This window comes from Stegostoma tigrinum, chromosome 11, assembly GCF_030684315.1.
Source record: "Stegostoma tigrinum isolate sSteTig4 chromosome 11, sSteTig4.hap1, whole genome shotgun sequence".
Lineage (NCBI taxonomy): Eukaryota > Metazoa > Chordata > Chondrichthyes > Orectolobiformes > Stegostomatidae > Stegostoma > Stegostoma tigrinum.
Genome location: NC_081364.1, coordinates 32,165,436 through 32,175,841, shown reverse-complemented (window position 1 = coordinate 32,175,841; position 10,406 = coordinate 32,165,436). Strand labels below are relative to the sequence as shown.

Below are 10,406 nucleotides of genomic sequence, written 5' to 3'. Positions count from 1 at the left end.
CAGATATAATCCCTCACCACCTTGAGCCTGATTTGCCAATCAGTAAGATCCTTGCTAATTTGTTTATTCGACATATCTGATAAGTTTTCACTCTTGCTCATCTAGAATCTATCTACTTCAGTGTTAAAATATTCCAATGACGTTCTTCCTGAAAAGTCAGTGGAAGCAGAGTTTCAAACTTTCATGAGCCACAGAGTAAACATTTGTTCTCATCTTTGACTTGGGTGTACTTCTTTATTTAAAGACAGTGACGCCTATTTCTAGGTTCTCCCACAAGAGAAAACATCCTGCCAGGTGCACCTTCTCAATCCCACAAGGTCTTTTGTTTCAATCAAATTGCCTCTTGATTTTCTAAATTCCAATGGATACAAGCTAGAGGTTTTCTCATCCAAGCAAAATATTGCAGATGCTGGAAATTTGGAAAAAATACAAAATGCTGGAGAAATGCACCAGGTTTGAAAGCATCTGTGATGAGAACTAGTTAATATTTCAAGTCTGTAATGACTGTTCTTCAGAACAGTTCCATTTCTCTCCAGACATGCTGCTAGACCTGATGATAGGCTTTCCCAGCATTCTCTGTACTTGTTAATTAAATGTACTAATTTGGTAAACCGGTAATTCCTTGGAATTATTCACTTTCTATAGGCGTAAAGCTCTCTTATCTTGTTAAGTAATAAAGTAAACTCTTAGTATCTCTTTTGTATGACACTAACTTCCTCTCGTACTCTAATTTTTCCATCCTTATCTATATTTCGGTAGTTTTTTGCTGTTCTTTTCATATTACGTTTAATCATCTAACCTGCCACCTAGTTATAGCCTTTTTCTTCAAGATTGATGTAGCTTGTAGCTTTTTTAGTAACCACAAAATGTGAGTCTGTCCTTTGGAGCTTTTCTTTCTCTTGGCATCTAGAAGGCCAAGGACAACTAACAGGTACTGGTAACTCTGTGAACATGCCCAACCTCAATGAGAGAGAGCCTGCATGCAGATAGTCCCAAACTCTTGAAGCTTTTACTATCTTCAGCTCAAAGAGGCAAGTTGATACATCGATAATAAAATGTGAGGCTGGATGAACACAGCAGGCCAAGCATCGTCTTGTTTACGTCCTCAGGTCTCTAGTACCACAGATGTAGGCCTTTAGCTAATTCAGTTAATTCACCGTAATATTTGGGATTAGCTGAGTGCAGTGCGTATAATAAAGACTACAAGTCCAGACAATGGCTATAATACTGAAATGTACCCAATAAGTCACCCTTGTATGCCCTGACCACACAGCGCAGTCAAATCGTTGCTTATTGTTGGAAAAACCTATCTGGTTCACTAATGTCCTTCAGGGTAGGAAATCTGCCGCCCTCACCTGGTCTGGCCTACATGTGACTGCAGACCCACAGCAATGTGGTTGACTCTCAGCTGCCCTCTGAAATGGCCTAGCAAGCCACTCGGTTGTACCAATCGCTACCAAGACTCAAAGAAACAAAACAGGACAGATCACTGGGCATCGACCTAGGCACCGGAAAAGACAACAGCAGAAATAGTCCTGTCGACCATGCACACTCCTCCTCGCTAACATCTGGAGGTTAGTGCCAAAATTGGGAGAGCTGTCTCACAAACTAGCCAAGCAACAGCTTGACATAGTCATAGTCATAAAATTATACCTTACAAACAATGTCCCAGACATCACCATCACACTTCCTGGATATGCCCTACTGGCAGGACGGACGCAGCATGCGGGGCGGTACAGTGGGAGACAGTTGGGAGGGAGTTGCTTTAGGAGTCCTCCGCATTGATGCTGGATGCCATGAAATCTCATGGCTTCAAGTTAAACATGGGCAAGGTAACCTCTTGCTGATTTACCACATTTCCTCCCTCAGCTGATGAATCAGTACTCCCCCATGTTGAACAACACTTGGAGGAAGCACGAAGGATGACAAGGGCACAAAATGTACTCTGGGTGTGGGGGGTTTCATTGTCCACCACCAAGTGTGGCTCAGCAGCAGTACTACTGATTGAATTGATAGAGTCCTAAAGGACATAGCTGCTAGACTGGGTCTGCAGCAGGTGGTGAGGGAACCAACAAGAGGGAAAAATATACTTGACCTCATCCTTACCAATCTGCCAGCTGCAGTTGCATCTGTCCGTGACAGTTTCGGTAAGATTGACCGTTGCACAGTCCTTGTGGAGACAAAGACCTGCCTTCACATGGAGAACAATCTCCATCGTGTTATGTGGCATTATCACCATGTGAAATGGGACAGATTTTGCACCGATCCAGCAACTGGACTGGGCATCCATGAAGCGCTGTGGACCATCAACAACAGCAGAGTTGTACTCATGGCCTGGCATATCCCCCACTCAACCATTACCATCAAGCCAGGGGATCAACCTTGGTTCAATGAAGAGTGCAGGAGGGCATGCCAGGAGCAGCACCAGGCATACCTGAAGATGAGGTGTCAACCTGGTGAAGCCACCAAACAGGACTACTTGCATGCCAAGCAGTGAAAGCAGCAAGTGATAGACAGAGCTAAGCGATCCCACAACCAACGGATCCGATCTAAGCTCTGCAGTCCTGCCATATCCACTGTTGAATGGTGGTGGACAGTTAAACAACTCACTGGAGGAGGAGGTTCCACAAATATCCCCATTCTCAATGATGGAAGAGCCCAACACATTAGTACAAAAGATAAGGCTGAAGCATTTGCAGCAATTTTCAGCCAGAAGCACCAAGTGGAGAATCCATCTTGGTCTCCTCCAGTGGGCTCCAGCATTATAGATACCGGTCTTCAGCCAGTTCAGTTCATTCCACGTGATTTCAAGAGTTGGAGGCACTGGATACTGTGAAGGCTACCGGCCCTGACAACATTCTGACAATAGTTCTGAAGACTTGTGCTCTAGAACTTGTCGCTCCCCTAGCCAAGCTGTTCCAGTACAGTTACAACGCTGGTATCTACCTGACAATGTGGAAAATTGCCCAAGTATGTCCTGTACGTAAAAAGCAGGACAATTCCAACCCTAATTCCTGCTCCATCAGTCTTCTCTTGATTGTCAGTAAAGTGATGGAAGTTGGCATCACCAGTGCTATCAAGCAGCACTTCTCAGAAGTAACCTGCTCAGCGGTGCCTACTTTGGGTTCTGTCAGGGCCACTCGGCTCCTGACCTCATTCCAGCCTTGGTTCAAACGTGGACAAAAAAGCTGAATTCCAGCAGTGCGGTGAGAGTGACAGTCTTTGATATCAAGGCTGCATTTGACTGAGTGTGGCGTCAAGGAGCCCGAGCAAAACTGGAATCAATAGGTATCAGGGGGCAAACGCTCCATTGATTGGAGTCATACCTGACGCATCGGAAGATGGTCGTGGTTGTTGGAGGTCAATCATCTTAGCTCCAGGACATCTCTGCAGCAGTTTCTCCAGGGTAGTGTCCTAGGCCCAGCCATCTTCAGCTGCTTCATCAATGACCTTCCCCCAAATCCACCGCATCATCCTCCGACATTTCTGCCATCTGCAATCCGACCCCACCACCTTGGGCTCATGCGGATGCCCATGGCCTCCCCCTTTGTCTGTTGGAAGTGGGAGGAATTGAAAGAGAAGTTGTTGACGGTGAGAACGAATTTGGCATCATCCTCTGACATTTCCGCCATCTGCAATAAAATAGAATTTAAAAAAATAAGGTCAGAGCTTGGGATGTTCACTGATTATTACACAATGTTCAGCACCATTTGTGACTCCTCAGATACTGAAGCAGTCCATGTTCACATGCAACAAGATCTGGACAATATCCAGGCTTGGGCTGACAAGTGGCAAGTGACATTTGTGCCACACAAACGCCAGGCTTTGACCGTCACCAGTAAGTGACAATCTAACCACAACCGCTTGCTATTCAATGGTGACTCAACAGGACTCGCCACATAAACAGAGTGGCTACAAGAGTAGGCCAGAAGCTAGGAATACTGCAGAGAGTAACTCAACTCCTGATTCCTGAGAGCCTAACCACAAGGCACAAGTCAGGAGTGTGATGGGATACTCCACAATTTGCCTGAATGAGTGCAGCCCCAACAACACTCAAGAAGCTTGACACCATCCGGGACAAGGCAGCCTGCTTGATTGGCACTACATCTAAAAGCATTCAGTCCCTCCACCAGTGACCCTCAGTAGCAGCAGCATGTACTATCCACAAGATGCACTGCAAATATTCACCAAAGATCCTCAGACAGCACCTTCCAAACCCACAACCACTTGCATCTAGAAGGACAAGGACAGGAGATATGAGAACACCACTACCTCCAAGTTCCCCTCCAACCCACTCACCATCCTGACTTGGAAATATATCGCCATTCCTTCGCTGTTGCTGGGTCCAAATCTTAGATTTCCCTCTCTTTAATGGCATTGTCGTTCAATCCACAGCAGGAGGACTGTGGCAGTTCAAGAAGGCAGCTCACTACCATCTTCTCAAGGGCATCTAGGGATGGGCAAGAAATGCTGGCCAGCCAACTACGTCCACATCCCATGAAATGAATAGATTAGATACTGAAGCAAAACCAAAAATTGTTGGAGAAACTCAGCAAATCTGGAAGCATCCGTGGGAAGAGAGCAGAGCTAATGTTTCGAGTCCAGTGACTCATCAGAACTGCTCAATAACTGTCCCATGTAGCCAACATCTTCAGCAAAATGTCTAGAACTGTGCCGTTGAGCGGCACTTAGTCACTCTCACATAAACAGCTCATTGACGCTGTAATTTTTAGGACCACAGTTTTAAACCTCATGACAATTTTTATCCATACATGGACAAAATTTTGTGTTCCAGAAACGAGGTGTGAATGACCAGCCTTCTAGTAAACGTAAAAGTAAAACTGGTGAGAATCGGGGGTGGGTGCAGGGAATATTCTCCATTGATTGGTCATACTTTGATCATTGGGAAATGGTTGAGGTTTCGTCTCATCTGCTCCCACTCCCTGTCTTCGGACTTAGTTTATTTGCACTAAAATGCAGACCAGGTCAGAAGACTTTGGCATAAATTTCTGGGGCATTCACTCAGGACATATTCTATCCCTATCTCCAAATTATAAAGAAACTCTCCTTGCCATCTGCTACTTTGTTTTACCAAGCGACCATATCTCCAGTTAGGAGCTAGGCCTGCTAGTGCACCTTTCGTCAAGTAACAGGTCCAACACTGAGGTGCCCTCACTTTGCAAGGCTGAGTAAGTGACAGCTTCTCAAGGTCTCATGAGCAACAGAGATACCCTTCTCTTTTGTAATGTCTCCTCAAGAAGAGCTCATCAGTAGTGTAATGGAACTGGTTCTGGGACAGTAGGTCCTTCAATTCCCCTAATCAGAGATTCTTTTGTAGAGATAGGGGAGAGGGAACTTGTGATTAGAGGAACAGGAGCAGCATGAGGCAGACAGGATCTATGTTTGGAGGTGCCAATCCTCATGGATTCTGTCTCTGCAGTGTGTGGCCGGTGCTTTACGCAGTGACCACCAGGTGTTTTGGGATCTAATGAGGGTGATTTCCCTTGCACTTTTGAGCATTGCTCTGTTTTGTTATATTATGAACTGCAGATGCATGAGACTTTGAACAGCTAATCTAAAAAACTTGTAATGTAAAAGCTCCAAGCTAGCCAGCTTCCGTAGTTCATCATGTGGGACGTGTAGCCTCATTTTTTTTTGTTGCAGAAGTTTGGATACCTAAGCACTGTATACCTGCCTACATCAGACTGAGCTTCCACAGATTGGGTCCTATTCCTGAAAGTAAATGACAGCTTAGGATATTGGCATATGTGTACATTTAAGCACCATTGTGCCTCTGAAACACACACACCTTTTGTGGCTTTCTGATATTCCAATGTGCTTTACTGCCACTTGCTCTAATGGAGAAATCCTTTGGTGTCTGAAATTGAGGGACAGCTGTCCCTCAGTACTACACTGACTCAATGGTTAGTACTGCTCCCTCACAGTACTAGGGACCCAGGTTCAATTCCACCCTCGGTTGACTATACATGTAGAGTTTGCACATTCTCCCCATGTCTGCATGGGTTTCTTCTGGGTGTTCTGGTTTTGTCTCAGTCCAAAGATGTTCAAGTTAGGTGGAATAGTGATAATGGGAACTGCAGATGCTGGAGAATCCAAGATAATAAAATGTGAGGCTGGATGAACACAGCAGGCCCAGCAGCATCTCAGGAGCACAAAAGCTGACGTTTCGGGCCTAGACCCTTCATCAGAGGTGGAATAGCTATGTTAACGTGCCCATCGAGTCTGAGGATAAGCAGGCTAGGAGGATTAGGTCTGGGGAATGTAGGGTTACAGGGATAGGATGGAGGTGAGTGTGGCTCTGTTTGCGATGCTCTCCAGGGGGTTGGTGTGAACTCATTGCCTGAATGGCCTGTTTCCACACTGTCATGGTTCTATGATTCCAACATGTACTTAAATGTCTGGATTGAATGCAAAACCTTCAGACTCGATGGTAGCAATCTTGTTAAATCCACTTAATGCCAGTGAGACTGCTATGTGTTATACTCCCATGGTAGAATACCCTGTTACTGGCCATTGCATCACTCCAATGAGGAGGCAGTGGGATGCTGGAGTAAATTATTGTCTTGGTTGTCAGCTTGGCAGATTATATAGACTGTGGATTTGAACCTCGCAAAAAAGGTCTCAGCAAATAATCCAGGCTAACAATTTGTTAAATACTGTGAGCATGATATATTGTCAGAGTTAATAAAATGTGAGGCTGGATGAACACAGCAGGCCAAGCAGCATCTCAGGAGCACAAAAGCTGACGTTTCGGGCCTAGACCCATCCCTCTGATGAAGGGTCTAGGCCCGAAACGTCAGCTTTTGTGCTCCTGAGATGCTGCTTGGCCTGCTGTGATCATCTAGCCTCACATTTTATTATCTTGGATTCTCCAGCATCTGCAGTTCCCATTATCTCTGATACATATTGTCAGAGTTGTTGATTTTCTGAGGAAACGCTAAACAAATGTATTCTGCTAAGATGGATGCGTGAAATCACACAGCCCTGTCTTCAAAACATTCTGAGATGGTTACTATTATTTCTTCAACCAGTGCTATCAAAAACAGATTATCTTGTCCTTCATTTAAGGCCATAAAATGAAGGAGCAGAAGTAGTCCATTCAGCCCATTGAATCTGCTCTGCCATTCAATGAGATCACAGCTGATCTGATAACTCCACTTTCCTGCTTTCTTACCTATAACCCTTGATTGCCTTACTTATTTAAATACAAAATTCATCTTTTTTTCAGCCTTGAATATACTTACTGATACAATCTTGAGAATCTTCTGTGGTGAAGAATTCCACATATTCACTACTGTCTGAGAGAAAAAAATTCCTCCTCATCTCTGTCTTAAATATGCCACCCGTTGTACTGAGAGCATGCTGTCTGGCCCTAGACTCTCCCGTTAGGGGAAACAACCTTTCCACATCTCCCATATCAATTCACTAAAAAATCTTACATATTTCAATAAAGTCATCTGTCACTCTTCCGCTTTCCAATGAGCGCAGGACCAGCCTACTCGATCCATCCTCAAGACAGTCCCTCCATAGCTGTCTCCCAAACCTTTGCCTTTACTTAGACTCAAAACTGTTCAGTGTTCCAGCTGTGGCCTTAGTGCCTCATATAGTTTTGGTACTTATACACTCCATTCCCTTTGAAATAAAGGCCAATATTTATTTGCCTTCCTATTATCCGCTGAACTTGGATGCTAGTTTTATTGTGATTTATGGACAAGGACTCCAAATCCTTCTGTTCAGTATCTTTCTGTAGTGTTTTTTTCATTTAAGTAACATTCAGTCCCTCTATTCTTCCCACCCAAGTGCATAACCTCTCACTTTCTCACATTATATTCCATTTGCCGATTTTATTGCCCATTTGCTTAACCAGTCAATAGCCCTTTACAGACCTTCTGTGCTATCCTTCCTATCTATTTTCTTTTTGTCATCCACAAACTTGGCTATAGTATAGTCATGCTCGTTATCCAGGTCATGCATATATATTGTAAATAATTGTGGTTCTAGTACAGATCCCTGCGGTGCTCCACTCATTTGCAGATTGCCATCCTGAAAATGACTCCCATATCCCAACTCTTCTGTTTGTTAGCCAGTCCTCTATCCATGTTAATCTATTACCTCCAACACCATAGGATCTTAGCTTGTTAAATGGCCGAACATCTATGTGATACATTTTATCAAAAGCCTTTTGAAAATCCAAATACGTTACATTCAGTGCTTCCCTGTTATCTATCCTGCTTGTTACCACCTCAAAGATTTCTAGTAAATTTGTCAGTTATAGTTTCTTCTTCCTGAAGCCATGCTGACTCTGCTTGCTTATGTTATATATTTCTACGTGTTCTTTATTACATCCTGCATAATAGTCTGTAATATTTTCCCAATAACTGGCCATAGGCTAATTGATTTACAGTTTGTTTACTTTTATCTGCTTCCCTTTCTATAAAGCTGTTTCATTGACAGTTTTCCAATCCTCTGGAACTTTTCCAGAATTTAAGGATCTTTGGACGATTACTACGGTGCTTTTGGTTGTACAGTGTGTGTTGAAATCAGATATTTCTGTCGCAGCTTGAATGTGCGTCATATTCATCTGTCACAAAGCACTTTGAGACGCAGAGATGTGATGAGTTCCTTTGTAAATACAGTTTAATTCTTGTACTATTACTACTTCCTCTGAAGGATCACAAGAATCGGCAGTTACTGGAGCAACTGCGGGGGAGGAACAGAAGAAACACCCCAGTGGATGACAAAATAGAACTGTAATTTTGTTTGTAGCATTCTACTGATTGAGCCACTCACAATTTACGTTGTAAACAAGGATTTCAGTAGCTGTGACACGCAGGAAAACTGATAGCCTATGTGCTAACAAGAGTTTTTCGTGCCGTGGTTTCACTGTAAACATGAAGGGGTACTGCCATGTGCCTGACTTGCAAAGGCCCATAAATAAGTGTCTCGGATATCTCTCAAGTTCAGTACAACCAACAGCCTTGCCATTTTATCCGGGAGTCATGACATGTGACAGTGTAAGTCTCAAGTCTGTGGAGGGAGAGGGTTAAGTGCTCTGTGGGTGGCCTGCTGTTTCACTGTGGCACATATATTCCACTGAGCTGATATCTATAATTCAATCCTGTGGTTGAGAGAGGCAGTGAATCTTTTCAGTTTTAAGAGTACCGCAAAATTTGATGCTGCTCGCGAGGGGAAATTAACACACCCACATTTCAATTTGTAGTCTGAACAAAAGCCACATTCAGTGTTGAAAATATTGAAGGCCTTTTTTGGATTAAGTTACCTCAAATTACATAGCCTACTTCAAAATTATAGATTCCATTTGGCCAAACTACTGTTTGCCTTTCATATCCGGAAAGATCCCTCACACTCTTCTTGCTTCTTCTCAGCCTGCCTCCATGTCCCGTTGACCTGTTGTATACATTTTGCCACTTCCCTTGTGAAGAATTCATGAATTCAGTGATGTATTGAGAGCTGTATTTCATTTATGTGGAAACAGTTTGTCTCTCTCGAACCTAATGAATCTTCTCAGAATTTTCAAGACCTCCAACCCAATTTCTCCCAGTCTCCTTTGTCCCAGGGAAAAGAGCTCTTTGCCTGCTTATTCTTTCAGCAACTTGTGTCTTCTAACTTGCTGATTTTTGTTTTCTCCAGATCTCTGGTTTCATTTCTGTAGAGAAGAGGTCAACTTGGCCAAAGTTAGGGCAGAACTTAAGCAACAAGCTGTGCAAATATGATTTATATGGAAATGCTGCGGAGCAGTTCCAGGTGAGGAATAAGTGCAAGTTGAAAGCTAATAACAAGAATTCATTAAGAGAACAAGAAGAAAGATTCAAATGGAAATCCTGTTGGAGTGAGGAGCAGAATTTCTTCAACATGACCATTGGTCACCTTAATTTCTCTGCTCCCGCCCGTCACCCATTCCAACCTGTCTCCCTTGGAACTTACTGCTCTTCATGCTCTTGGACCCAACCCTGCCTTTGTAATCCAAATCTGCTGACAAGCTCAGCGCTATTGTTTTCTGGTTTATTGAGCTTTACTTTGCAAAGACTGAGTGCCAGCTCTGGAACATGACCCCACCATCAAACATCAAATGATTGTTTCCATGATCTCCCTGAAGATGCTTCCACTAGCAGGATAGCCTAGGACTTGAGACCATAGCCTCAGAGTGAAGGGGTAAACCTTGAAAAATGAGATGAGGAGGAATTACTTCAACCTGTGGGAGGTGAATCTGTGGAACTCATTGCTGCAGAAGGCTGTGGAGGCCAAGTCACTGATAGTATTTAAGACAGTCATAGGTTCTTGATTAGTAAGGGAATCAAGGGGTTAAATAAAAAAAAAATCAGGAGAATAGGTCAGAGAGACTTATCTGCCAGGATCAAATGGTG

The 10,406-nt window shown here is 43.7% G+C and overlaps 1 protein-coding gene across 7 annotated transcripts in view; it reads left to right on the top strand.

Moving 5' to 3' along the window:
• Positions 1 to 10,406, top strand: part of LOC125460360 (ERC protein 2) — a 1,111,380-nt gene that overhangs the window by 165,372 nt on the left and 935,602 nt on the right. The window lies entirely within an intron of this gene.